This window comes from Ascaphus truei, unplaced genomic scaffold, assembly GCF_040206685.1.
Source record: "Ascaphus truei isolate aAscTru1 unplaced genomic scaffold, aAscTru1.hap1 HAP1_SCAFFOLD_453, whole genome shotgun sequence".
NCBI lineage: Eukaryota > Metazoa > Chordata > Amphibia > Anura > Ascaphidae > Ascaphus > Ascaphus truei.
The window spans coordinates 19399-43478 of record NW_027456784.1 but is presented as its reverse complement, the minus strand read 5'-3'; the positions used below and the strand labels follow the sequence as shown (position 1 = coordinate 43478).

At 52.0% G+C, this 24080-nt stretch overlaps 1 pseudogene; it reads right to left on the bottom strand.

Annotated features, from left to right (window-relative positions):
* Positions 1-3279: 3279 nt before the first annotated feature.
* LOC142484887 (beta-arrestin-2-like) overlaps positions 3280-24080 on the bottom strand; it is a 37665-nt pseudogene continuing 16864 nt past the window's right edge.

The following is a 24080-nucleotide window of genomic DNA, read 5'->3' as shown; positions in this document are numbered from 1 at the left end:
CTGCGGGGGGGCGCGAGATTATCTGCGGGGGGCGTCGAGATTATCTGCGGGGGGGGCGTGAGATTATCTGCGGGGGGCGTGAGATTATCTGCGGGGGGCGCGAGATTATCGGCGGGGGGCACGAGATTATCTGCGGGGGGCGTGATATTATCTGCGGGGGGGGGCGTGAGATTATCTGCGGGGGGCGTGAGATTATCTGCGGGGGGCGTGAGATTATCTGCGGGGGGCGCGATATTATCTGCGGGGGGCGCGAGATTATCTGCGCGGGAGGCGTGAGATTATCTGCGGGGGGCGTGAGATTATCTGCGGGGGGCGCGAGATTATCTGCGGGGGGGCGTGAGATTATCTGCGGGGGGCGTGAGATTATCTGCGGGGGGCGCGATATTATCTGCGCGGGAGGCGTGAGATTATCTGCGGGGGGCGTGAGATTATCTGCGGGGGGCGCGAGATTATCTGCGCAGGAGGCGTGAGATTATCTGCGGGGGGCGTGAGATTATCTGCGGGGGGCGCGAGATTATCTGCGGGGGGGCGTGAGATTATCTGCGGGGGGGCGTGAGATTATCTGCGGGGGGCGCGATATTATCTGCGGTGGGGCGTGAGATTATCTGCGGGGGGGCGCGATATTATCTGCGGGGGGCGCGAGATTATCTGCGGGGGGCGTGAGATTATCTGCGCGGGGGGCGCGAGATTATCTGCGGGGGGGGCGCGAGATTATCTGCGGGGGGCGCGAGATTATCTGCGGGGGGCGCGAGATTATCTGCGGGAGGCGCGAGATTATCTGCGGGGGGGGCGCGAGATTATCTGCGGGGGGCGCGAGATTATCTGCGGGGGGCGCGAGATTATCTGCGGGGGGGCGCGAGATTATCTGCGGGGGGCGCGAGATTATCTGCGGGGGGCGCGAGATTATCTGCGGGGGGGCGCGAGATTATCTGCGGGGGGCGCGAGATTATCTGCGGGGAGCGCGAGATTATCTGCGGGGGGCGCGAGATTATCTGCGGGGGGCGCGATATTATCTGCGGGGGGCGCGAGATTATCTGCGGGGGGCGTGAGATTATCTGCGCGGGGGGCGCGAGATTATCTGCGGGGGGGGCGCGAGATTATCTGCGGGGGGCGCGAGATTATCTGCGGGGGGGGCGTGAGATTATCTGCGGGGGGGAGCGAGATTATCTGCGGGGGGCGCGAGATTATCTGCGGGGGGGCGTGAGATTATCTGCGGGGGGGCGCGAGATTATCTGCGGGGGGGGCGCGAGATTATCTGCGGGAGGCGCGAGATTATCTGCGGGGGGCGCGAGATTATCTGCGGGGGGCGCGAGATTATCTGCGGGGGGCGCGAGATTATCTGCGGGGGGGCGCGAGATTATCTGCGGTGGGGCGCGAGATTATCTGCGGGGGGGCGCGAGATTATCTGCGGGGGGGGGCGCGAGATTATCTGCGGGGGGCGTGAGATTATCTGCGGGGGGCGCGAGATTATCTGCGGGGGGGGGCGCGAGATTATCTGCGGGGGGCGCGAGATTATCTGCGGGGGGCGCGGGATTATCTGCGGGGGGCGCGAGATTATCTGCGGGGGGCGCGAGATTATCTGCGGGGGGGCGCGAGATTATCTGCGGGGGGGGGGCGTGAGATTATCTGCGGGGGGCGCGGGATTATCTGCGGGGGCGCGAGATTATCTGCGGGGGGGCGTGAGATTATCTGCGGGGGGCGCGAGATTATCTGCGGGGGGCGCGAGATTATCTGCGGGGGGGCGTGAGATTATCTGCGGGGGGCGCGAGATTATCTGCGGGGGGCGTGAGATTATCTGCGGGGGGCGTGAGATTATCTGCGGGGGGCGCGAGATTATCTGCGGGGGGGCGCGGGATTATCTGCGGGGGGCGCGAGATTATCTGCGGGGGGCGCGAGATTATCTGCGGGGGGCGCGAGATTATCTGCGGGGGGCGTGAGATTATCTGCGGGGGGGCGCGAGATTATCTGCGGGGGGCGCGAGATTATCTGCGGGGGGCGTGGGGTGTAGAGGCCCCGCGCGCTTCCAAAGGCATTTAAATGAAGTGCCGGGAAAACAGCCCCCCATAAGTAACTCGCGGCGGGTTCCCACGGCGCGGTGCGGAGATCTCCGGCTTCTCCCCTGCAAATAGTACTCTTACCCCTGCAGGTCCTGGAAAAAATGGCCGTGCGCGCGTCAAATGACACTGCGTTGCCATGGCACCGGGACGGCGTGACGCCACACAACGTGTCGACGCGTCGCGACGTCACGTCCCGTTGCCATGGTAGGTTTTCAGGACCTGCAGGGTAAGAGTACAATTTGCAGGGGAGAGGACGGAGATCTCCGCACCGCAGGTAAGCACTGGACAGCGGCCAAAATTCACTCGCCCGTGGCGATCGGGCGAGTGCATTTGTCGTGTTGTGTGTGTGTATGTGTATATATATACGTATATATGTAGCAGTGTATACGGTATATATGTGGCAGTGTATACGGTATATATGTAGCAGTGTATACGGTATATATGTGGCAGTGTATGCGGTATATATGTGGCAGTGTATACGGTATATATGTGGCAGTGTATACGGTATATATGTGGCAGTGTATACGGTATATATGTGGCAGTGTATACGGTATATATGTGGCAGTGTATACGGTATATATGTGGCAGTGTATGCGGTATATATGTGGCAGTGTATACGGTATATATGTGGCAGTGTATGCGGTATATATGTGGCAGTGTATGCGGTATATATGTAGCAGTGTATGCGGTATATATGTGGCAGTGTATGCGGTATATATGTGGCAGTGTATGCGGTATATATGTGGCAGTGTATGCGGTATATATGTGGCAGTGTATACGGTATATATGTGGCAGTGTATGCGGTATATATGTGGCAGTGTATACGGTATATATGTGGCAGTGTATGCGGTATATATGTGGCAGTGTATGCGGTATATATGTGGCAGTGTATGCGGTATATATGTGGCAGTGTATGCGGTATATATGTGGCAGTGTATGCGGTATATATGTGGCAGTGTATACGGTATATATGTGGCAGTGTATGCGGTATATATGTGGCAGTGTATACGGTATATATGTGGCAGTGTATGCGGTATATATGTGGCAGTGTATACGGTATATATGTGGCAGTGTATGCGGTATATATGTGGCAGTGTATGCGGTATATATGTGGCAGTGTATGCGGTATATATGTGGCAGTGTATACGGTATATATGTGGCAGTATATACGGTATATATGTGGCAGTATATACGGTATATATGTGGCAGTATATACCTGACACTTTGATCCTCTTCACGTTTTGCTGGAGTTATTGGTCACATGTACGTTCACATTAATGGCTTCACCGTGGTAGTATAGCTGGAAACAGAGACACCAAATCCACGTGTCACTGCGTCCCTCTCCCCGGGTGTCCCCTCTCCCCATGTCACTTCTCCCCGCGTCACCGTATCACCTCTCCCCGCGTCCCCTCTCCCCGTGTTACTGTGTCCAATCTCCACGTGTAACAGCGCCCCCCTCTCCACGTGTCCTCTCCCAGCGCCCCCACTCCCCGTGTCACCGCGTCCCCTCTCCCCCTGTCACCTCTCAACGTGTTACAGCGTCCAATCTCCACGTGTCACCGCGCCCCCTTTCCACGCGTCCCCTCTCCCCGTGTCACCGCGTCCCCTCTCAACGTGTCACAGCGTCCCCGCTCCCCCGTGTCACTGCGTCCCCTCTCAACGTGTCACAGCATCCAATCTCCACGTGTCACAGCGTCCCCCTCTCCACGTGTCACTGCGTCCCCTCTCCGTGTCACTGCGTCCCCTCTCCCCGTGTCACTGCGTCCCCTCTCCCCGTGTCACTGCGCCCCCTCTCCCCGTGTCACTGCGTCCCCCTCTCCCCGTGTCACTGCGTCCCCTCTCCCCGTGTCACAGCGTTCCCCTCTCCCCGTGTCACTGCGTCCCCTCTCCCCGTGTCACTGCGTCCCCTCTCCCCGTGTCACAGCGTTCCCCTCTCCCCGTGTCACAGCGTTCCCCTCCACGTGTCCTCTCCCAGCGTCCCCTCTCCCCGTGTCACTGCGTCCCCTCTCCACGGTCCTCTCCCAGCGTCCCCTCTCCCAGTGTCACTGCGTCCCCTCTCCGTGTCACTGCGTCCCCTCTCCCCGTGTCACTGCGTCCCCTCTCCCCCTCTCCCCGTGTCCCCTCACCTCTTTATCGAGCGAGGCCTCTAGGTGCAGGGACCCTGTCCGACATCAGGAAGTGTCGGGTGGTCTCTGCCACGGGTTGGGGTCCCGATTTCTCGGGAGCAAACTGCACCTTCCTAATGACCAGGCGCACGGAGTTCCTGGGGCAGAGGAGAGGTCAGGAGGGTCAGAGGGGAGGGAGAGGAAGGTCAGAGGGAGAGGAGGGTCAGAGGGAGAGGAGGGTCAGAGGGGAGGGAGAGGAGGGTCAGAGGGGAGGGAGAGGAGGGTCAGAGGGAGGGAGAGGAGGGTCAGAGGGAGAGGAGGGCCAGAGGGAGGGAGAGGAAGGTCAGAGGGAGAGGAGGGTCAGAGGGGAGGGAGAGGAAGGTCAGGGGTCAAAAGGGAGGGGGGAAACTGGGCGCAGAGGAGGAAGGTACTCAGCGGCATCACAGCTGTAACATACAACCCCTCATAATATAACATGTAATGGGAACAAGAGAGGGGAGGGTGGAAAGAGGGGAGGGGGGGGAAAGAGGGGGGGGTGGAGGGTGGAAAGAGGGGAGGGGGGGAGGGTGGAAAGAGGGGAGGGGGGGAGGGTGGAAAGAGGGGAGGGGGGGAGGGTGGAAAAGAGGGGAGGGGGGAGGGGGAGGAGGGGGGAGAGAGAGGTGAGGGTGGGAAAGAAAGGAGGGTGAGAGAGGTGGGAGGGGAGGGTGAGAGAGGTGGGAGGGGAGGGTGAGAAAGGTGTGGAGGGGAGGGTGAGAGGTGAGAGAGGAGGGTGAGAGAGGTGTGGGAGGGGAGGGTGAGAGAGGTGAGAGAGGAGGGTGAGAGAGGTGTGGGAGGGGAGGGCGAGAGAGGTGAGAGAGGGGAGGGGGAGACAGGGGGGTACCAGTCGGACATTGAGGGGAAGGGTCAGCGGGGAGGAAGGAGAAGGGTGAGAGGGGAGGGCGGCGGGGCGGTGGGATATTGAGGGGAAAGGTCAGAGTGGAAGGGTCAGCGGGCAGGGGGCGCAGTCCTGTGCTACCTTTTGTGCATCTTCTCCTCCGCTGTCCTGGCACAGAAAGCTCGGATTTCATAGTCGACGCCACAGGCCTGAGGAGCGAACGCAGATTTAAAAAATGTATTAATATTGGTATGTGTGAGCTGGGTTCTGCTATCAATTTGCACGATCCTAACATTTAATTAACAATTTGGCGTGTGTGAGTTGATTAGGCAGACCCCTCCCTTAATTATTAGTCAATGTGGCTGTGTTTTACAATACTTAAGGCAGGATACCTTGGCTGTGTAACAGCAAAGTGTAACATTTAAGTGTGTGGCAGAGTTAATCTTATATATATATTAGCAGCGGGTGTTAGGGTGAATAGGGAGAGGTATTAGCAGCGGGATGTTAGGGTGTATAGGGAGAGGTATTAGCAGCGGGATGTTAGGGTGTATAGGGAGAGGTATTAGCAGCGGGGTGTTAGGGTGTATAGGGAGAGGTATTAGCAGCAGGGTGTTAGGGTGTATAGGGAGAGGTATTAGCAGCAGGATGTTAGGGTGTATAGGGAGAGGTATTAGCAGCGGGGGTGTTAGGGTGTATAGGGAGAGGTATTAGCAGCGGGATGTTAGGGTGTATAGGGAGAGGTATTAGCAGCGGGTGTTAGGGTGTATAGGGAGAGGTATTAGCAGCGGGATGTTAGGGTGTATAGGGAGAGGTATTAGCAGCAGGATGTTAGGGTGTATAGGAGAGGTAATTAGCAGCGGATGTTAGGGTGTATAGGGAGAGGTATTAGCAGCGGGGTGTTAGGGTGTATAGGGAGAGGTATTAGCAGCGGGATGTTAGGGTGTATAGGGAGAGGTATTAGCAGCGGGGTGCTAGGGTGTATAGGGAGAGGTATTAGCAGCAGGATGTTAGGGTGTATAGGGAGAGGTATTAGCAGCAGTGTGTTAGGGTGTATAGGGAGAGGTATTAGCAGCGGGATGTTAGGGTGTATAGGGAGAGGTATCAGCAGCGGGTGTTAGGGTGTATAGGGAGAGGTATTAGCAGCAGTGTGTTAGGGTGTATAGGGAGAGGTATTAGCAGCGGGATGTTAGGGTGTATAGGGAGAGGTATCAGCAGCGGGTGTTAGGGTGTATAGGGAGAGGTATTAGCAGCGGGATGTTAGGGTGTATAGGGAGGGGTATTAGCAGCAGGATGTTAGGGTGTATAGGGAGGTATTAGCAGCGGGGTGTTAGGGTGTATAGGGAGAGGTATTAGCAGCGGGATGTTAGGGTGTATAGGGAGAGGTATTAGCAGCGGGATGTTAGGGTGTATAGGGAGAGGTATTATCAGCGGGATGTTAGGGTGTATAGGGAGAGGTATTAGCAGCAGGATGTTAGGGTGTATAGGGAGAGGTATTAGCAGCAGGATGTTAGGTTGTGTAGGGAGAGATATTAGCAGCAGGGTGTTAGGGTGTATAGGGAGATGTATTAGTAGCGGGATGTTAGGGTGTATAGGGAGAGGTATTAACAGCAGGATGTTAGGGTGTATAGGGAGAGGTATTAGCAGCAGGATGTTAGGGTGTATAGGGAGAGGTATTAGCAACAGGATGTTACGGTGTATAGGGAGAGGTTTTAGCAGCGGGATGTTAGGGTGTATAGGGAGAGGTATTAGCAGCAGGATGTTAGGGTGTATAGGGAGAGGTATTAGCAGCAGTGTGTTAGGGTGTATAGGGAGAGGTATTAGCAGCGGGATGTTAGGGTGTATAGGGAGAGGTATCAGCAGCGGGTGTTAGGGTGTATAGGGAGAGGTATTAGCAGCAGGATGTTAGGGTGTATAGGGAGAGGTATTAGCAACAGGATGTTACGGTGTATAGGGAGAGGTTTTAGCAGCGGGATGTTAGGGTGTATAGGGAGAGGTATTAGCAGCAGGATGTTAGGGTGTATAGGGAGAGGTATTAGCAGCAGTGTGTTAGGGTGTATAGGGAGAGGTATTAGCAGCGGGATGTTAGGGTGTATAGGGAGAGGTATCAGCAGCGGGTGTTAGGGTGTATAGGGAGAGGTATTAGCAGCGGAGTGTTAGGGTGTATAGGTAGCGGTATTAGCAGCGGGATGTTAGGGTGTATAGGGAGAGGTATTAGCAGCGGGATGTTAGGGTGTATAGGGAGAGGTATTAGCAGCGGGATGTTAGGGTGTATAGGGAGAGGTATTAACAGCAGGATGTTAGGGTGTATAGGGAGAGGTATTAGCAGAGGGATGTTAGGGTGTATAGGGAGAGGTATTAGCCGCAGGATGTTAGGGTGTATAGGGAGAGGTATTAGCAGCGGGATGTTAGGGTGTATAGGGAGAGGTATTAACAGCGGGATGTTAGGGTGTATAGGGAGAGGTATTAGCAGCGGGGTGTTAGGGTGTATAGGGAGAGGTATTAGCAGCAGGGTGTTAGGGTGTATAGGGGGAGGTATTAGCAGCGGGTGTTAGGGTGTATAGGGAGGTATTAGCAGCGGGATGTTAGGGTGTATAGGGAGAGGTATTAGCAGCGGGATGTTAGGGTGTATAGGGAGAGGTATTAGCAGCAGGATGTTAGGGTGTATAGGGAGAGGTATTAGCAGCGGGATGTTAGGGTGTATAGGGAGAGGTATTAGCAGCGGGATGTTAGGGTGTATAGGGAGAGGTATTAGCAGCGGGATGTTAGGGTGTATAGGGAGAGGTATTAGCAGCGGGGTGTTAGGGTGTATAGGGAGAGGTATTAGCAGCAGGATGTTAGGGTGTATAGGGAGAGGTATTAGCAGCGGGTGTTAGGGTGTATAGGGAGAGGTATTAGCAGCAGGATGTTGGGGTGTATAGGGAGAGGTATTAGCAGCAGGATGTTAGGGTGTATAGGGAGAGGTATTAGCAGCGGGTGTTAGGGTGTATAGGGAGAGGTATTAGCAGCAGGATGTTGGGGTGTATAGGGAGAGGTATTAGCAGCAGGATGTTAGGGTGTATAGGGAGTGGTATTAGCAGCGGGATGTTAGGGTGTATAGGGAGAGGTATTAGCAGCGGGATGTTAGGGTGTATAGGGAGAGGTATTAGCAGCGGGGTGTTAGGGTGTATAGGGGGAGGTATTAGCAGCAGGGTGTTAGGGTGTATAGGGAGAGGTATTAGCAGCGGGATGTTAGGGTGTATAGGGAGAGGTATTAGCAGCGGGATGTTAGGGTGTATAGGGAGAGGTATTAGCAGCGGGGTGTTAGGGTGTATAGGGAGAGGTATTAGCAGCGGGTGTTAGGGTGTATAGGGAGAGGTATTAGCAGCAGGATGTTGGGGTGTATAGGGAGAGGTATTAGCAGCAGGATGTTAGGGTGTATAGGGAGAGGTATTAGCAGCGGGATGTTAGGGTGTATAGGGAGAGGTATTAGCAGCGGGATGTTAGGGTGTATAGGGAGAGGTATTAGCAGCGGGGTGTTAGGGTGTATAGGGGGAGGTATTAGCAGCAGGGTGTTAGGGTGTATAGGGAGAGGTATTAGCAGCGGGATGTTAGGGTGTATAGGGAGAGGTATTAGCAGCGGGATGTTAGGGTGTATAGGGAGAGGTATTAGCAGCGGGATGTTAGGGTGTATAGGGAGAGGTATTAGCAGCGGGATGTTAAGGTGTATAGGGAGAGGTATTAGCAGCGGGGTGTTAGGGTGTATAGGGAGAGGTATTAGCAGCGGGGTGTTAGGGTGTATAGGGAGAGATATTAGCAGCAGGGTGTTAGGGTGTATAGGGAGAGGTATTAGCAGCAGGATGTTAGGGTGTATAGGGAGAGGTATTAGCAGCGGGATGTTAGGGTGTATAGGGAGAGGTATTAGCAGCGGGATGTTAGGGTGTATAGGGAGAGGTATTAGCAGCGGGGTGTTAGGGTGTATAAGGAGAGGCATTAGCAGCGGGGTGTTAGGGTGTATAGGGAGAGGTATTATCAGCGGGATGTTAGGGTATATAGGGAGAGGTATTAGCAGCAGGGTGTTAGGGTGTATAGGGAGAGGTATTAGCAGCGGGATGTTAGGGTGTATAAGGAGAGGTATTAGCAGCGGGGTGTTAGGGTGTATAGGGAGAGGTATTAGCAGCGGGATGTTAGGGTGTATAGGGAGAGGTATTAGCAGCGGGGTGTTAGGGTGTATAGGGAGAGGTATTAGCAGCGGGATGTTAGGGTGTATAGGGAGAGGTATTAGCAGCGGGGTGTTAGGGTGTATAGGGAGAGGTATTAGCAGCGGGATGTTAGGGTGTATAAGGAGAGGTATTAGCAGCGGGATGTTAGGGTGTATAGGGAGAGGTATTAGCAGCGGGATGTTAGGGTGTATAGGGAGAGGTATTAGCAGCGGGATGTTAGGGTGTATAGGGAGAGGTATTAGCAGCGGGGTGTTAGGGTGTATAGGGAGAGGTATTAGCAGCGGGATGTTAGGGTGTATAGGGAGAGGTATTAGCAGCAGGGTGTTAGGGTGTATAGGGAGAGGTATTAGCAGCGGGATGTTAGGGTGTATAGGGAGAGGTATTAGCAGCGGGATGTTAGGGTGTATAAGGAGAGGTATTAGCAGCGGGATGTTAGGGTGTATAGGGAGAGGTATTAGCAGCGGGATGTTAGGGTGTATAGGGAGAGGTATTAGCAGCGGGATGTTAGGGTGTATAAGGAGAGGTATTAGCAGCGGGATGTTAGGGTGTATAGGGAGAGGTATTAGCAGCAGGATGTTAGGGTGTATAGGGAGAGGTACAGTATTAGCAGCGGGGTGTTAGGGTGTATAGGGAGAGGTATTAGCAGCGGGATGTTAGGGTGTATAGGGAGAGGTATTAGCAGCAGGATGTTAGGGTGTATAGGGAGAGGTACAGTATTAGCAGCAGGATGTTAGGGTGTATAAGGAGAGGTATTAGCAGCGGGGTGTTAGGGTGTATAGGGAGAGGTATTAGCAGCGGGGTGTTAGGGTGTATAGGGAGAGGTATTAGCAGCAGGATGTTATGGTGTATAGGGAGGGGTATTAGTAGCGGGATGTTAGGGTGTATAGATAGCGGTATTAGCAGCGGGATGTTAGTGTGTATAGGGAGAGGTATTAGCAGCGGGATGTTAGGGTGTATAGGGAGAGGTATTAGCAGCAGGATGTTAGGGTGTATAGGGAGAGGTATTAGTAGCAGGGTGTTAGGGTGTATAGGGAGAGGTATTAGCAGCGGGATGTTAGGGTGTATAGGGAGAGGTATTAGCAGCGGGGTGTTAGGGTGTATAGGGAGAGGTATTAGCATCGGGGTGTTAGGGTGTATAGGGAGAGGTATTAGTAGCGGGGTGTTAGGGTGTATAGGGAGAGGTATTAGCAGCGGGATGTTAGGGTGTATAGGGAGAGGTATTAGTAGCAGGGTGTTAGGGTGTATAGGGAGAGGTATTAGCAGCGGGGTGTTAGGGTGTATAGGGAGAGGTATTAGCAGCAGGGTATTAGGGTGTATAGGGAGAGGTATTAGCAGCAGAATGTTAGGGTGTATAGGGAGGGGTATTAGCAGCGGGATGTTAGGGTGTATAGGGAGAGGTATTAGCAGCGGGATGTTAGAGTGTATAGGGAGAGGTATTAGCAGCGGGATGTTAGGGTGTATAGGGAGAGGTATTAGCAGCAGGGTGTTAGGGTGTATAGGGAGAGGTATTAGCAGCAGGATGTTAGGGTGTATAGGGAGAGGTATTAGCAGCAGGATGTTAGGGTGTATAGGGAGAGGTATTAGCAGCGGGATGTTAGGGTGTATAGGGAGAGGTATTAGCAGCGGGATGTTAGGGTGTATAGGGAGAGGTATTAGCAGCGGGGTGTTAGGGTGTATAGGGAGAGGTATTAGCACAGGGTGTTAGGGTGTATAGGGAGAGGTATTAGCAGCGGGATGTTAGGGTGTATAGGGAGAGGTATTAGCAGCAGGATGTTAGGGTGTATAGGGAGAGGTATTAACAGCAGGGTGTTAGGGTGTATAGGGAGAGGTATTAGCAGCGGGGTGTTGGGGTGTATAGGGGAGGTATTAGCAGCGGGGTGTTAGGGTGTATAGGGAGAGGTATTAACAGCGGGATGTTAGGATGTATAGGGAGAGGTATTAGCAGCAGGGTGTTAGGGTGTATAGGGAGAGGTATTAGCAGCAGGATGTTAGGGTGTATAGGGAGAGGTATTAGCAGCGGGATGTTAGGGTGTATAGGGAGAGGTATTAGCAGCAGGGTGTTAGGGTGTATAGGGAGAGGTATTAGCAGCAGGATGTTAGGGTGTATAGGGAGAGATATTAGCAGCAGGGTGTTAGGGTGTATAGGGAGAGGTATTAGCAGCAGGATGTTGGGGTGTATAGGGAGAGGTATTAGCAGCAGGATGTTAGGGTGTATAGGGAGAGGTATTAGCAGCGGGGTGTTAGGGTGTATAGGGAGAGGTATTAGCAGCGGGGTGTTAGGGTGTATAGGGAGAGGTATTAGCAGCGGGGTGTTAGGGTGTATAGGGAGAGATATTAGCAGCGGGATGTTAGGGTGTATAGGGAGAGGTATTAGCAGCGGGATGTTAGGGTGTATAGGGAGAGGTATTAGCAGCGGGGTGTTAGGGTGTATAGGGAGAGGTATTAGCAGCGGGATGTTAGGGTGTATAGGGAGCGGTATTAGCAGCAGGATGTTAGGGTGTATAGGGAGAGATATTAGCAGCAGGATGTTAGGGTGTATAGGGAGAGGTATTAGCAGCAGGATGTTAGGGTGTATAGGGAGAGGTATTAGCAGCGGGGTGTTAGGGTGTATAGGGAGAGATATTAGCAGTGAGATGTTAGGGTGTATAGGGAGAGGTATTAGCAGCGGGATGTTAGGGTGTATAGGGAGAGGTATTAGCAGCGGAATGTTAGGGTGTATAGGGCGAGGTATTAGCAGTGGGGTGTTAGGGTGTATAGGGAGAGGTATTAGCAGCGGGGTGTTAGGGTGTATAGGGAGAGGTATTAGCAGCGGGATGTTAGGGTGTATAGGGAGAGGTATTAGCAGCGGGGTGTTAGGGTGTATAGGGAGAGGTATTAGCAGCGGGATGTTAGGGTGTATAGGGAGAGGTATTAGCAGCGGGGTGTTAGGGTGTATAGGGAGAGGTATTAGCAGCGGGGTGTTAGGGTGTATAGGGAGAGGTATTAGTAGCGGGGTGTTAGGGTGTATAGGGAGAGGTATTAGCAGCGGGATGTTAGGGTGTATAGGGAGAGGTATTAGCAGCGGGGTGTTAGGGTGTATAGGGAGAGGTATTAGCAGCGGGGTGTTAGGGTGTATAGGGAGAGGTATTAGCAGCAGGATGTTAGGGTGTATAGGGAGAGGTATTAGCAGCAGGATGTTAGGGTGTATAGGGAGAGGTATTAGCAGCGGGGTGTTAGGGTGTATAGGGAGAGGTATTAGCAGCGGGGTGTTAGGGTGTATAGGGAGAGGTATTAGTAGCGGGGTGTTAGGGTGTATAGGGAGAGGTATTAGCAGCGGGATGTTAGGGTGTATAGGGAGAGGTATTAGCAGCGGGGTGTTAGGGTGTATAGGGAGAGGTATTAGCAGCGGGGTGTTAGGGTGTATAGGGAGAGGTATTAGCAGCAGGATGTTAGGGTGTATAGGGAGAGGTATTAGCAGCGGGATGTTAGGGTGTATAGGGAGAGGTATTAGCAGCGGGATGTTAGGGTGTATAGGGAGAGGTATTAGCAGCGGGATGTTAGGGTGTATAGGGAGAGGTATTAGCAGCGGGATGTTAGGGTGTATAGGGAGAGGTATTAGCAGCAGGATGTTAGGGTGTATAGGGAGAGGTATTAGCAGCGGGATGTTAGGGTGTATAGGGAGAGGTATTAGCAGCGGGGTGTTAGGGTGTATAAGGAGAGGCATTAGCAGCGGGGTGTTAGGGTGTATAGGGAGAGGTATTATCAGCGGGATGTTAGGGTATATAGGGAGAGGTATTAGCAGCAGGGTGTTAGGGTGTATAGGGAGAGGTATTAGCAGCGGGATGTTAGGGTGTATAAGGAGAGGTATTAGCAGCGGGGTGTTAGGGTGTATAGGGAGAGGTATTAGCAGCGGGATGTTAGGGTGTATAGGGAGAGGTATTAGCAGCGGGGTGTTAGGGTGTATAGGGAGAGGTATTAGCAGCGGGATGTTAGGGTGTATAGGGAGAGGTATTAGCAGCGGGGTGTTAGGGTGTATAGGGAGAGGTATTAGCAGCGGGATGTTAGGGTGTATAAGGAGAGGTATTAGCAGCGGGATGTTAGGGTGTATAGGGAGAGGTATTAGCAGCGGGATGTTAGGGTGTATAGGGAGAGGTATTAGCAGCGGGATGTTAGGGTGTATAGGGAGAGGTATTAGCAGCGGGGTGTTAGGGTGTATAGGGAGAGGTATTAGCAGCGGGATGTTAGGGTGTATAGGGAGAGGTATTAGCAGCAGGGTGTTAGGGTGTATAGGGAGAGGTATTAGCAGCGGGATGTTAGGGTGTATAGGGAGAGGTATTAGCAGCGGGATGTTAGGGTGTATAAGGAGAGGTATTAGCAGCGGGATGTTAGGGTGTATAGGGAGAGGTATTAGCAGCGGGATGTTAGGGTGTATAGGGAGAGGTATTAGCAGCGGGATGTTAGGGTGTATAAGGAGAAGTATTAGCAGCGGGATGTTAGGGTGTATAGGGAGAGGTATTAGCAGCAGGATGTTAGGGTGTATAGGGAGAGGTACAGTATTAGCAGCGGGGTGTTAGGGTGTATAGGGAGAGGTATTAGCAGCGGGATGTTAGGGTGTATAGGGAGAGGTATTAGCAGCAGGATGTTAGGGTGTATAGGGAGAGGTACAGTATTAGCAGCAGGATGTTAGGGTGTATAAGGAGAGGTATTAGCAGCGGGGTGTTAGGGTGTATAGGGAGAGGTATTAGCAGCGGGGTGTTAGGGTGTATAGGGAGAGGTATTAGCAGCAGGATGTTATGGTGTATAGGGAGGGGTATTAGTAGCGGGATGTTAGGGTGTATAGATAGCGGTATTAGCAGCGGGATGTTAGTGTGTATAGGGAGAGGTATTAGCAGCGGGATGTTAGGGTGTATAGGGAGAGGTATTAGCAGCAGGATGTTAGGGTGTATAGGGAGAGGTATTAGTAGCAGGGTGTTAGGGTGTATAGGGAGAGGTATTAGCAGCGGGATGTTAGGGTGTATAGGGAGAGGTATTAGCAGCGGGGTGTTAGGGTGTATAGGGAGAGGTATTAGCAGCGGGATGTTAGGGTGTATAGGGAGAGGTATTAGTAGCAGGATGTTAGGGTGTATAGGGAGAGGTATTAGCAGCGGGATGTTAGGGTGTATAGGGAGAGGTATTAGCAGCGGGGTGTTAGGGTGTATAGGGAGAGGTATTAGCAGCGGGATGTTAGGGTGTATAGGGAGAGGTATTAGCAGCGGGGTGTTAGGGTGTATAGGGAGAGGTATTAGCAGCAGAATGTTAGGGTGTATAGGGAGAGGTATTAGCAGCGGGTGTTAGGGTGTATAGGGAGAGGTATTAGCAGCAGAATGTTAGGGTGTATAGGGAGGGGTATTAGCAGCGGGATGTTAGGGTGTATAGGGAGAGGTATTAGCAGCGGGATGTTAGAGTGTATAGGGAGAGGTATTAGCAGCGGGATGTTAGGGTGTATAGGGAGAGGTATTAGCAGCAGGGTGTTAGGGTGTATAGGGAGAGGTATTAGCAGCAGGATGTTAGGGTGTATAGGGAGAGGTATTAGCAGCAGGATGTTAGGGTGTATAGGGAGAGGTATTAGCAGCGGGATGTTAGGGTGTATAGGGAGAGGTATTAGCAGCGGGATGTTAGGGTGTATAGGGAGAGGTATTAGCAGCGGGGTGTTAGGGTGTATAGGGAGAGGTATTAGCACAGGGTGTTAGGGTGTATAGGGAGAGGTATTAGCAGCGGGATGTTAGGGTGTATAGGGAGAGGTATTAGCAGCAGGATGTTAGGGTGTATAGGGAGAGGTATTAACAGCAGGGTGTTAGGGTGTATAGGGAGAGGTATTAGCAGCGGGGTGTTGGGGTGTATAGGGGAGGTATTAGCAGCGGGGTGTTAGGGTGTATAGGGAGAGGTATTAACAGCGGGATGTTAGGATGTATAGGGAGAGGTATTAGCAGCGGGATGTTAGGGTGTATAGGGAGAGGTATTAGCAGCGGGGTGTTAGGGTGTATAGGGAGAGGTATTAGCAGCGGGATGTTAGGGTGTATAGGGAGAGGTATTAGCAGCAGGATGTTAGGGTGTATAGGGAGAGGTATTAGCAGCAGGATGTTAGGGTGTATAGGGAGAGGTATTAGCAGCGGGGTGTTAGGGTGTATAGGGAGAGGTATTAGCAGCGGGGTGTTAGGGTGTATAGGGAGAGGTATTAGCAGCGGGGTGTTAGGGTGTATAGGGAGAGATATTAGCAGCGGGATGTTAGGGTGTATAGGGAGAGGTATTAGCAGCGGGATGTTAGGGTGTATAGGGAGAGGTATTAGCAGCGGGGTGTTAGGGTGTATAGGGAGAGGTATTAGCAGCGGGATGTTAGGGTGTATAGGGAGCGGTATTAGCAGCAGGATGTTAGGGTGTATAGGGAGAGATATTAGCAGCAGGATGTTAGGGTGTATAGGGAGAGGTATTAGCAGCAGGATGTTAGGGTGTATAGGGAGAGGTATTAGCAGCGGGGTGTTAGGGTGTATAGGGAGAGGTATTAGCAGCGGGATGTTAGGGTGTATAGGGAGAGGTATTATCAGCGGGATGTTAGGGTATATAGGGAGAGGTATTAGCAGCAGGGTGTTAGGGTGTATAGGGAGAGGTATTAGCAGCGGGATGTTAGGGTGTATAGGGAGAGGTATTAGCAGCGGGGTGTTAGGGTGTATAGGGAGAGATATTAGCAGTGAGATGTTAGGGTGTATAGGGAGAGGTATTAGCAGCGGGATGTTAGGGTGTATAGGGAGAGGTATTAGCAGCGGAATGTTAGGGTGTATAGGGCGAGGTATTAGCAGTAGGGTGTTAGGGTGTATAGGGAGAGGTATTAGCAGCGGGGTGTTAGGGTGTATAGGGAGAGGTATTAGCAGCGGGATGTTAGGGTGTATAGGGAGAGGTATTAGCAGCGGGGTGTTAGGGTGTATAGGGAGAGGTATTAGCAGCGGGATGTTAGGGTGTATAGGGAGAGGTATTAGCAGCGGGGTGTTAGGGTGTATAGGGAGAGGTATTAGCAGCGGGGTGTTAGGGTGTATAGGGAGAGGTATTAGTAGCGGGGTGTTAGGGTGTATAGGGAGAGGTATTAGCAGCGGGATGTTAGGGTGTATAGGGAGAGGTATTAGCAGCGGGGTGTTAGGGTGTATAGGGAGAGGTATTAGCAGCGGGGTGTTAGGGTGTATAGGGAGAGGTATTAGCAGCAGGATGTTAGGGTGTATAGGGAGAGGTATTAGCAGCAGGATGTTAGGGTGTATAGGGAGAGGTATTAGCAGCAGGGTGTTAGGGTGTATAGGGAGAGGTATTAGCAGCGGGGTGTTAGGGTGTATAGGGAGAGGTATTAGTAGCGGGGTGTTAGGGTGTATAGGGAGAGGTATTAGCAGCGGGATGTTAGGGTGTATAGGGAGAGGTATTAGCAGCGGGGTGTTAGGGTGTATAGGGAGAGGTATTAGCAGCGGGGTGTTAGGGTGTATAGGGAGAGGTATTAGCAGCGGGATGTTAGGGTGTATAGGGAGAGGTATTAGCAGCAGGGTGTTAGGGTGTATAGGGAGAGGTATTAGCAGCAGGATGTTAGGGTGTATAGGGAGAGGTATTAGCAGCAGGGTGTTAGGGTGTATAGGGAGAGGTATTAGCAGCAGGATGTTAGGGTGTATAGGGAGAGGTATTAGCAGCAGGATGTTAGGGTGTATAGGGAGAGGTATTAGCAGCGGGGTGTTAGGGTGTATAGGGAGAGGTATTAGCAGCGGGATGTTAGGGTGTATAGGGAGAGGTATTAGCAGCGGGATGTTAGGGTGTATAGGGAGAGGTATTAGCAGCGGGATGTTAGGGTGTATAGGGAGAGGTATTAGCAGCGGGATGTTAGGGTGTATAGGGAGAGGTATTAGCAGCAGGATGTTAGGGTGTATAGGGAGAGGTATTAGCAGCGGGATGTTAGGGTGTATAGGGAGAGGTATTAGCAGCGGGATGTTAGGGTGTATAGGGAGAGGTATTAGCAGCAGGATGTTAGGGTGTATAGGGAGAGGTATTAGCAGCAGGATGTTAGGGTGTATAGGGAGAGGTATTAGCAGCGGGGTGTTAGGGTGTATAGGGAGAGGTATTAGCAGCGGGATGTTAGGGTGTATAGGGAGAGGTATTAGCAGCGGGGTGTTAGGGTGTATAGGGAGAGGTATTAGCAGCGGGGTGTTAGGGTGTATAGGGAGAGGTATTAGCAGCGGGATGTTAGGGTGTATAGGGAGAGGTATTAGCAGCGGGATGTTAGGGTGTATAGGGAGAGGTATTAGCAGCGGGGTGTTAGGGTGTATAGGGAGAGGTATTAGCAGCGGGGTGTTAGGGTGTATAGGGAGAGGTATTAGTAGCGGGGTGTTAGGGTGTATAGGGAGAGGTATTAGCAGCGGGATGTTAGGGTGTATAGGGAGAGGTATTAGCAGCGGGGTGTTAGGGTGTATAGGGAGAGGTATTAGCAGCGGGGTGTTAGGGTGTATAGGGAGAGATATTAGCAGCGGGATGTTAGGGTGTATAGGGAGAGGTATTAGCAGCAGGATGTTAGGGTGTATAGGGAGAGGTATTAGCAGCAGGATGTTAGGGTGTATAGGGAGAGGTATTAGGAGCAGGATGTTAGGGTGTATAGGGAGAGGTATTAGCAGCAGGATGTTAGGGTGTATAGGGAGAGGTATTAGCAGCGGGGTGTTAGGGTGTATAGGGAGAGGTATTAGCAGCGGGATGTTAGGGTGTATAGGGAGAGGTATTAGCAGCGGGGTGTTAGGGTGTATAGGGAGAGATATTAGCAGCGGGATGTTAGAGTGTATAGGGAGAAGAGGTATTAGCAGCAGGATGTTAGGGTGTATAGGGAGAGGTATTAGGAGCAGGATGTTAGGGTGTATAGGGAGAGGTATTAGCAGCAGGATGTTAGGGTGTATAGGGAGAGGTATTAGCAGCGGGGTGTTAGGGTGTATAGGGAGAGGTATTAGCAGCGGGATGTTAGGGTGTATAGGGAGAGGTATTAGCAGCGGGATGTTAGGGTGTATAGGGAGAGGTATTAGCAGCGGGGTGTTAGGGTGTATAGGGAGAGGTATTAGCAGCGGGGTGTTAGGGTGTATAGGGAGAGGTATTAGCAGCGGGATGTTAGGGTGTATAGGGAGAGGTATTAGCAGCGGGGTGTTAGGGTGTATAGGGAGAGGTATTAGCAGCGGGGTGTTAGGGTGTATAGGGAGAGGTATTAGCAGCGGGATGTTAGGGTGTATAGGGAGAGGTATTAGCAGCGGGGGTGTTAGGGTGTATAGGGAGAGGTATTAGCAGCGGGATGTTAGGGTGTATAGGGAGAGGTATTAGCAGCGGGGTGTTAGGGTGTATAGGGAGAGGTATTAGCAGCGGGGTGTTAGGGTGTATAGGGAGAGGTATTAGCAGCGGTGTTAGGGTGTATAGGAGTTAGCGCGGGTGTTAGGGTGTATAGGAGAGGTATTAGCAGCGGATGTTAGGTGTATAGGGAGAGGTATTAGCAGCGGGGTGTTAGGGTGTATAGGGAGAGGTATTAGCAGCGGGGTGTTAGGGTGTATAGGGAGAGGTATTAGCAGCAGGATGTTAGGGTGTATAGGGAGAGGTATTAGTAGCGGGGTGTTAGGGTGTATAGGGAGAGGTATTAGCAGCAGGGTGTTAGGGTGTATAGGGAGAGGTATTAGCAGCGGGATGTTAGGGTGTATAGGGAGAGGTATTAGCAGCAGGGATGTTGGGGTGTACAGGGAGAGGTATTAGCAGCGGGGGTGTTAGGGTGTATAGGGGGAGGTATTAGCAGCGGGATGTTAGGGTGTATAGGGAGAGATATTAGCAGCGGGATGTTAGGGTGTATAGGGAGAGGTATTAGCAGCGGGGTGTTAGGGTGTATAGGGAGAGATATTAGCAGCAGGATGTTAGGGTGTATAGGGAGAGGTATTAGTAGCGGGGTGTTAGGGTGTATAGGGAGAGATATTAGCAGCGGGATGTTAGGGTGTATAGGGAGAGGTATTAGCAGCAGGATGTTAGGGTGTATAGGGAGAGGTATTAGCAGCGGGATGTTAGGGTGTATAGGGAGAGGTATTAGCAGCAGGATGTTAGGGTGTATAGGGAGAGATATTAGCAGCAGGATGTTAGGGTGTATAGGGAGAGGTATTAGCAGCGGGATGTTAGGGTGTATAGGGAGAGGTATTAGCAGCGGGATGTTAGGGTGTATAGGGAGAGGTATTAGCAGCGGGATGTTAGGGTGTATAGGGAGAGGTATTAGCAGCGGGATGTTAGGGTGTATAGGGAGAGGTATTAGCAGCGGGGTGTTAGGGTATATAGGGAGAGGTATTAGCAGCAGGATGTTAGGGTGTATAGGGAGAGATATTAGCAGCAGGATGTTAGGGTGTATAGGGAGAGGTATTAGCAGCGGGATGTTAGGGTGTATAGGGAGAGGTATTAGCAGCGGGATGTTAGGGTGTATAGGGAGAGGTATTAGCAGCAGGATGTTAGGGTGTATAGGGGAGGGATTAGCAGCGGGATGTTAGGGTGTATATAGGGAGAGGTATTAGCAGTAGGGGTGTTAGGGAGTATAGGGAGAGGTATTAGCAGCGGGATGTTAGGGTGTATAGGGAGAGGTATTAGCAGCAGGGTGTTAGGGTGTATAGGGAGAGGTATTAGCAGCGGGGTGTTAGGGTGTATAGGGAGAGGATATTAGCAGCGGGATGTTAGGGTGTATAGGGAGAGGTATTAGCAGCGGGGTGTTAGGGTGTATAGGGAGAGGTATTAGCAGCGGGGATGTTAGGGTGTATAGGGAGAGGTATTAGCAGCGGGATGTTAGGGTGTATAGGGAGAGGTATTAGCAGCGGGGTGTTAGGGTGTATAGGGAGAGGTATTAGCAGCGGGATGTTAGGGTGTATAGGGAGAGGTATTAGCAGCGGGTGTTAGGGTGTATAGGGAGAGGTATTAGCAGCGGGGTGTTAGGGTGTATAGGGAGAGGTATTAGCAGCAGTGTGTTAGGGTGTATAGGGAGGGTATTAGCAGCGGGATGTTAGGGTGTATAGGAGAGGTATTAGCAGCGGGTGTTAGGGTGTATAGGGAGAGGTATTAGAAGCAGGGTGTTAGGGTGTATAGGGAGAGGTATTAGCAGCGGGATGTTAGGGTGTATAGGGAGAGGTATTAGCAGCGGGATGTTAGGGTGTATAGGGAGAGGTATTAGCAGCGGGGTGTTAGGGTGTATAGGGAGAGGTATTAGCAGCGGGATGTTAGGGTGTATAGGGAGAGGTATTAGCAGCGGGGTGTTAGGGTGTATAGGGAGAGGTATTAGCAGCAGGGTGTTAGGGTGTATAGGGAGAGGTATTAGTAGCGGGGTGTTAGGGTGTATAGGGAGAGGTATTAGCAGCGGGGATGTTAGGGTGTATAGGGAGAGGTATTAGCAGCGGGATGTTAGGGTGTATAGGGAGAGGTATTAGCAGCGGGATGTTAGGGTGTATAGGGAGAGGTATTAGCAGCAGGGTGTTAGGGTGTATAGGGAGAGGTATTAGCAGCGGGATGTTAGGGTGTATAGGGAGAGGTATTAGCAGCAGAATGTTAGGGTGTATAGGGAGAGGTATTAGCAGCGGGATGTTAGGGTGTATAGGGAGAGGTATTAGCAGCGGGATGTTAGGGTGTATAGGGAGAGGTATTAGCAGCGGGTGTTAGGGTGTATAGGGAGAGGTATTAGCAGCGGGATGTTAGGGTGTATAGGGAGAGGTATGAGCAGCGGGATGTTAGGGTGTATAGGGAGAGGTATTAGCAGCAGGGTGTTGGGGTGTATAGGGAGAGGTATTAGCAGCGGGATGTTAGGGTGTATAGGGAGAGGTATTAGCAGCGGGATGTTAGGGGTGTATAGGGAGAGGTATTAGCAGCGGGATGTTAGGGTGTATAGGGAGAGATATTAGCAGCAGGATGTTAGGGTGTATAGGGAGAGATTAGCAGTGGGATGTTAGGGTGTATAGGGAGAGGTATTAGCAGCAGGGATGTTAGGGGTGTATAGGGAGAGGTATTAGCAGCGGGATGTTAGGGTGTATAGGGAGAGGTATTAGCAGCGGGATGTTAGGGTGTATAGGGAGAGGTATTAGCAGCGGGATGTTAGGGTGTATAGGGAGAGGTATTAGCAGCAGTGTGTTAGGGTGTATAGGGAGAGGTATTAGCAGCGGGATGTTAGGGTGTATAGGGAGAGGTATTAGAGAGGTATTAGCAGCGGGATGTTAGGGTGTATAGGGAGAGGTATTAGCAGCGGGATGTTAGGGTGTATAGGGGGAGGTATTAGCAGCGGGATGTTAGGGTGTATAGGGAGAGGTATTAGCAGCGGGATGTTAGGGTGTATAGGGAGAGGTATTAGCAGCGGGATGTTAGGGTGTATAGGGGGAGGTATTAGCAGCGGGATGTTAGGGTGTATAGGGAGAGGTATTAGCAGCGGGATGTTAGGGTGCATGGGGAGAGGTATTAGCAGCGGGGTGTTAGGGTGTATAGGGAGAGGTATTAGCAGCGGGATGTTAGGGTGTATAGGGAGAGGTATTAGCAGCAGGGTGTTGGGGTGTATAGGGAGAGGTATTAGCAGCAGGATGTTAGGGTGTATAGGGAGAGGTATTAGCAGCGGGTGTTAGGGTGTATAGGGAGAGATATTAGCAGCGGGATGTTAGGGTGTATAGGGAGAGGTATTAGCAGCAGGGTGTTAGGGTGTATAGGGAGAGGTATTAGCAGCGGGATGTTAGGGTGTATAGGGAGAGGTATTAGCAGCGGGATGTTAGGGTGTATAGGGAGAGGTATTAGCAGCAGGGTGTTAGGGTGTATAGGGAGAGGTATTAGCAGCGGGATGTTAGGGTGTATAGGGAGAGGTATTAGCAGCGGGGTGTTAGGGTGTATAGGGAGAGGTATTAGCAGCGGGATGTTAGGGTGTATAGGGAGAGGTATTAGCAGTGGGATGTTAGGGTGTATAGGGAGAGGTATTAGCAGTGGGATGTTAGGGTGTATAGGGAGAGGTATTAGCAGCGGGGTGTTAGGGTGTATAGGGAGAGGTATTAGCAGCGGGGTGTTAGGGTGTATAGGGAGAGGTATTAGCTGCAGGATGTTGGATGTATAGGGAGAGGTAATAGCAGCGGGATGTTAGGGTGTATAGGGAAAGGTATTAGTAGCAGGATGTTAGGGTGTATAGGGAGAGGTATTAGCAGCGGGATGTTAGGGTATATAGGGAGAGGTATTAGCAGCGGGATGTTAGGGTGTATAGGGAGAGGTATTAGCAGCGGGTGTTAGTGTGTATAGGGAGAGGTATTAGCAGCGGGATGTTAGGGTGTATAGGGAGAGGTATTAGCAGCGGGATGTTAGGGTGTATAGGGAGAGGTATTAGCAGAGGGATGTTAGGGTGTATAGGGAGAGGTATTAGCAGCGGGATGTTAGGGTGTATAGGGAGAGGTATTAGCAGCGGGATGTTAGGGTGTATAGGGAGAGGTATTAGCAGCGGGTGTTAGGGTGTATAGGGAGAGGTATTAGCAGCGGGATGTTAGGATGTATAGGGAGAGGTATTAGCAGTAGGGTGTTAGGGTGTATAGGGAGAGGTATTAGCAGCGGGATGTTAGGGTGTATAGGGAGAGGTATTAGCAGCGGGGTGTTAGGGTGTATAGGGAGAGGTATTAGCAGCGGGGTGTTAGGGTGTATAGGGAGAGAGGTATTAGCAGTAGGGTGTTAGGGTGTATAGGGAGAGGTATTAGCAGCGGGATGTTAGGGTGTATAGGGAGAGGTATTAGCAGCGGGATGTTAGGATGTATAGGGAGAGGTATTAGCAGCGGGATGTTAGGGTGTATAGGGAGAGGTATTAGCAGTAGGGTGTTAGGGTGTATAGGGAGAGGTATTAGCAGCGGGATGTTAGGGTGTATAGGGAGAGGTATTAGCAGCGGGATGTTAGGGTGTATAGGGAGAGGTATTAGCAGTAGGGTGTTAGGGGTGTATAGGGAGAGGTATTAGCAGCGGGTGTTAGGGTGTATAGGGAGAGGTATTAGCAGCGGGGTGTTAGGGTGTATAGGGAGAGGTATTAGCAGCGGGGTGTTAGGGTGTATAGGGAGAGGTATTAGCAGCGGGTGTTAGGGTGTATAGGGAGAGGTATTAGCAGCGGGGTGTTAGGGTGTATAGGGAGAGGTATTAGCAGCGGGATGTTAGGGAGTATAGGGAGAGGTATTAGCAGCGGGATGTTAGGGTGTATAGGGAGAGGTATTAGCAGTAGGGTGTTAGGGTGTATAGGGAGAGGTATTAGCAGCGGGTGTTAGGGTGTATAGGGAGAGGTATTAGCAGCGGGGTGTTAGGGTGTATAGGGAGAGGTATTAGCAGCGGGGTGTTAGGGTGTATAGGGAGAGGTATTAGCAGCGGGTGTTAGGGTGTATAGGGAGAGGTATTAGCAGCGGGGTGTTAGGGTGTATAGGGAGAGGTATTAGCAGCGGGATGTTAGGGAGTATAGGGAGAGGTATTAGCAGCGGGGTGTTTAGGGTGTATAGGGAGAGGTATTAGCAGCAGGATGTTAGGGTGTATAGGGAGAGATATTAGCAGCGGGGTGTTAGGGTGTATAGGGAGAGGTATTAGCAGCGGGGTGTTAGGGTGTATAGGGAGAGGTATTAGCAGCGGGATGTTAGGGTGTATAGGGAGAGGTATTAGCAGCGGGATGTTAGGGTGTATAGGGGAGAGGTATTAGCAGCGGGGTGTTAGGGTGTATAGGGAGAGGTATTAGCAGCGGGGGTGTTAGGGTGTATAGGGAGAGGTATTAGCAGTAGGGTGTTAGGGTGTATAGGGAGAGGTATTAGCAGCGGGATGTTAGGGTGTATAGGGAGAGGTATTAGCAGCG